We start from the raw sequence: 5,385 nt of genomic DNA on the forward strand, positions 1-5,385 counted from the left end.
GTGGAAAGAAAAATATTCTTTAAAATGCACCATTCCCATATAGAAACTGTAAGGTTATCAAGAGAGGGAGACCTTATCCCTCCCATGTTATTGATATAGGAAACTGCAGTAGAATTATCCATCTTGAGTCTAACATGAATATTAAATTTATCTGCCTCAAAAACCTGAAGTGCATGAAAGGCAGCAAGTAATTCCAGGTAATTAATATGAAGCTCGGATTATAATAACGACCATCTACCATTTGCTGACTGTCCATTGCAGAAGGCACCCCAGCCTGCAAGACTTGCGTCACATTCGATATAAAAATCGGCTGGGCAGTCTCCAAACATGAAGCCATTCAGTCGAGAAATACTTTCGATTACCCAGCGTAAATCTGACATTGCACGAGAACTAAGATGAATAATTTGATGAAAATCAGGATTCACAGACAAAGCTTGGGATTTACAAAGCTCAACAGACCTGTAATGAAGATTCAAGAAACTCACAGCTGGGAAAGCTGACACCAACAAACCAATAACATGTGCAACCTCTCTGATAGAAGGATTAACACAGGTTAAGGGATTTTGCCAAGTGCATAAAATGAAATTGTCATAGAAACCGTATCGACAAGAAATTCCAGATAAAGGAAGGATTCGGGTAACTGGAATAAGCTGGGATCTAATGACTTATGACAAATCCCAAGCTTTGCAATTAATCTCTAAGGGAAGAGAGTTGATATAAACACTCTTCTAGTGAACTGCCAATCAAAAGGATATCATCTAGAAATATGACTACCCTATATCCATTTGCCCGTAGATGAGAAATAACGGGTTTCAACACCTTAGTGAAAACCCTGGGAGCAAGACTATAGCCAAAAGGCAAACAAGTAAACTCATGTGTCTGATCTGACCACTTGAATCGCAAAAATTTGCGATGAGGTTTAAATGGGACTGCTGAAATAGGCATCCTTAAAATCAAGTAAAACCAAATAATCCCCAGGAAAAATGGTATGCAAAGTCGTATCGATATTTTCCATTTTGAAATGAATTTTCTAAACAAAATCATGGAAAGGTTTCAAGTTAATAACTGGGTGCATATCACCAGTTCTCTTAGGAACTAAAACTACGTTTGAAACAAACTCATTAGAACAGGAAGAAACCTCTTTAATAGCGCCATTGCTTTGCAGCATGTAACAATTTCATCATCAATTAATTGTTTCTCAAATTCCCCGAAAGGAGGGGGTTTTGGAACCTCTGTTTGCCTAGGTATAGTATCAAATTCCAAATGATAGCCGGTTACGGTTTCTAGTACCCAGGGATCACTGATGAGTTTACGCCAGTTTTCAATAAGATATTGTAGGTTGCCTGCATAAGCTTTAGGTACCTGATACAGGCCTTGTCTGTTTGAACCTTGAAAGTTCTTACTGAGTTGCTGCATTGTTTCCCTTCCGATCCTGGTACTTTTGGTAGCCTCTTGACCCTAAGAAAGGACCCCCCCTTCTACGCCGTCCAAACTGCTGGCTATAAATGCTCTTATATTCGGGCATAAAGCGCCTAATGCAGTAAATGGTTTGAACCCGGGGGTAACATGTGAAGGTGTAGTCTGATCGTCCGGGTGAGTGTAGTCCTGAGAAGGACTGTTGTCGGTGATAGTGACTGACGTTTCGACAACTTGTGCGGAAGTCATCATCAGAGTCAAGTGAATGATTGTTGTCAGTAGAATTCTACTGACAACAATCATTCACTTGACTCTGATGATGACTTCCGCACAGGTTGTCGAAACGTCAGTCACTATCACCGACAACAGTCCTTCTCAGGACTACACTCACCCGGACGATCAGACTACACCTTCACATAAAGCGCCTAGTTGTACCAGCCCTAGCCAGCGTCTTCCTTCAGGGGGAAATCTTATTCAACGCGCCAATATCGTTGATATGCTTAGGCAATTCGTCACCGAACAGAAATGTAGTAACTGGATTAGATTTACCTCAAACAGACTGATATGCAGAAGAGATATCAGGTTTAAGAAACTCCCTTCTCTTGAGAGAAGTTAAATATGACGCATGCCCAATTAGGGTGACAGCAACAGCTGACATCGGTAAAATTTCCATGGGTTGAATTGCTTTGTTCTCGGTCTTTGTTTTATCAACTGTGTCGAGCAACAACAACATTGGCTGCGCAGACTTAATTATATTTTCCTGAACCTCTTGCAAGCCAAGATCTCTAGTCTTGCTTGCTCGTGGCAAATCATGCCATAGCTCTAAATTTACGGTAGGGACGCACAAAACCTTGCAGTTCTCTGGAGTTTTATACTTATCTTGCAATTCTTTGTTGTATCCAAAGGCTTCTTTGAGCAGGAATCACTCATGCGTCCAGCTATAACGTTTACAACCTTCGGACCAAAACTTTCCGTCTCCTCGAATATCGAAGGTAAAAGTATCTCGCTGGATTCCAGCGCTTGAGAACTGTTGCTCTGAGCGGCAGGGCTTTCCTCCGCTAAAAAGGTAGCCGTAGGATCAAAACCCGAGTCGGGTAAGCGAGCTAAGGTTCCAGATTCTGGAACTGGTGAGCGGATCTCTTGCTGACCCGAAACCTTTTGAGACAACGTCGACAAGGATACCAAAATTTCACGAATGCCCAGCTGGTGTTTGAGACTATCAATGTCGAATTCCATTTCTTCATACTGAAATTCATTCGCTGGTGCAATTCCTTCAGCGTTGCTTGTCGGGTTAGCTGACTCCTGGTTGGTAATATGAACGCTCGGTTCGAGCGGTATTGAATTCAACGCAGAGTCTTTATTCATGGCCGCTTCCTTTTTCGCCGTCTCTGTATATCATTCGGTACGGCTCTAAAAGACAGAAGAGAGAATGAGTAAACAAGCAAGAAGCAGAGGACGTTGTAAGAAAAAGGTGAAACTTAAAATCGAACCGACTCACTGACCTGTTGTTGCACGAAAGGACGAATGGATCGTTTCACTCACGTGACCAAAACCCTGACAACTGTTGCTACGCCGCCATATTTGTGTACAGATATCGCATGCAAATCTACTGCGTCCTTTGAAAGAGGATGGTTTTGTGCTTGATTCTCGGTTGTGGAAATAGAAGTGGAAGGGATAAAGGATTATTTTTTGCCAAAGTACCTTCGATGATTGAAAATCAAGGAAAAGAAATCAGAGAATTGTCAGCAGAAAGATGATCGCGCTGGATTTCTGCCATTAGCAGAGACGATCTCACCGATACCATTTTGGAAAACGATCGCGTGTGTGAGAAACACTTTGTTTCTGGAAAGACCGCAAAATCATGGGATAAATTTAACATTGATTGGGTGCCAACCCTGGATTTAGGACGTAATAAGGAGACTGGCCGTACGGATAGAAAAAAAGCAGCAAAAAGAAGTAAGAGGGTGAGGGAACGCGAATTAGTGAAGAACGCGGCGTTTGCCGAAAGGGTGAACGTGCTAGAGTCTGAGAGGGAGGAGAAGTTTTTCAAGATTTAGCGAATTGGGGCAGCAAAGTTTATATTTAAACTTTGAAGGTGGCGAAGCAGAAAGTATAGAGAAGCCCACAGAGAAAGGCACACAAACTGACTCAAGAATGTTTGTTGACGTCGGCACGCAATCGAAAGAGTTTGCGTGCAAGCAAGTTTTCTATTTATCTTCGTCCCCGCTTCTACGTAAAATAAAACCCTTGCAATATGCGAGCATGATTCAGCTGGCCCGGCCTTACAACCTAGGCAATTAGCGGATAAAATTGTCTCCTCCTTTTCTGTTATAATCCAGATAGGGATCAAAGAGTCATTCATTCTGTGCGAATGTCTCACCTTGGCTAACACAACAAATTTGTCTGCGATTATGTGGCCTTTTACGCTGGTTATAAATCCCGAAACCATCTGATTGTAGGCTCCTAGGCTTCGGAAAGCGTTAAACTGTTGTTGCATGTAGAAGCTGGTCTCCAAAACCAGATAGAAAAGGAGACCTGTAGCTAGATTAAACTGGAGGCAAGCAGTGTAGTTAAAAATTATTACTCTGAATAAGGACGGGATCGATTCTAATCGTCAATTTTTTTCCAAATAACGCCGTATTACTCGTGGTTCTAGCTTCTTAGTGCACTGAGAAAGAGGAGGATGGATCAGTATTGGCACTTAAGAGGCTGTCCACCTAAGAACGGATAAGGCAAATTTCGGACCTTCACTGATTTCCCTGATTTCCCTGATTTTTACTGTGGAAGTCGATACTTCTATCCCATGAACAAATATTGCGTTTATTTTGAATCAGTCCGGGTTTTTCATTTTTACGAGATATTTTTCAAGGTGACCTCAAAGGCACCCAGTTCCCCCCCCCCCGACCTCCTTAATTTAGCTACAAAAGTCGATGGCTACTGTAGCCGTATTCTCAAATCTAAAAAGCTTTCTACTTTATATGTCTAAGATCAACCCTCTGCCATTACGTTAGCGGTCAAATGATTACACTATATATATTTTTCACTGAGTTACAGACTTTTCAAGATACTTACCTCGAGCACTAAAATTTGTGATGCGTGAGGTACATGTGGTTGAAAGCTATTTTCTCTTATGTGGGACCTGATCTAGAGTCAAATCTATTACAGCCTATAAGCACTTATAGCTAATAAGTAAATTATGGAATAAAACTTTTGGGCACTCTTCATGGCGCGCCGCACAGAGCTTTGCAAATTTCACAAATATTCGCCATTTTGATCGAAATCAAAGATAACGCGATCCGACCAACAGGTAAATTTGGGATCTGAGAACTTGCTACAAATCATAAAATAAAACTGAAGAGCGGACTTTTATATTGAAAAATACATATCATGCGACTTTTTCGCTGTTAAGTTGAAAACATTGGTGTTCTAAAGAGGAAAGACCTGTGTTTATAGTTAATAAATTATGCAAATTAGCATTATTTAAAATTGTGTCCATAAAAATTTTTTTCTACGATGTACTTAAACACAAAGAGCTGTCTCTTTTAATTGAAGAGCATATTATTCCACACTTCTAAGGCAAGGTAGTTTTTGAGTCTATGGCCATTTTCATCTCCCACGAAGCGCTGATTAAGTAAAACAGCAGTGTTTGTTTTGCACGCTTATCACCAACTAATTGAGTTATCATCAAGCACAGAGAAGTGGACATCGAAGATCTTACTAGTAATATTTCCTTAACCTCTCTTCAGTAGCAAGAGATGTGTTTTTTTCCGGCGAGACGCAACAGAGCTCGTTTTCCTAACAGCTTCTTTTATCGGTCAGCGGGCAGGTATTGAGGTCTTTCGGTATGACTTTTCAGAGTCACAGTATGGCAAGGATTGTGTGATCGTATCCTGTGCCCAATGAAAACATGCATCCGATGTTTCTGCAACGAAGGACACGACATTCTAACAGCGAGAGACATGAGAAAGG

The 5,385-nt window shown here is 41.2% G+C and overlaps 1 pseudogene; it reads right to left on the reverse strand.

The window, feature by feature from the left end:
- Positions 1 to 1,873: 1,873 nt before the first annotated feature.
- On the reverse strand, positions 1,874 to 2,781 carry LOC148730959 (uncharacterized; annotated as a pseudogene).
- Between the last annotated feature and the right edge of the window lie 2,604 nt (positions 2,782 to 5,385).

This window comes from Stylophora pistillata, chromosome 5, assembly GCF_964205215.1.
Source record: "Stylophora pistillata chromosome 5, jaStyPist1.2, whole genome shotgun sequence".
Classification (NCBI taxonomy): Eukaryota; Metazoa; Cnidaria; class Anthozoa; order Scleractinia; family Pocilloporidae; genus Stylophora; species Stylophora pistillata.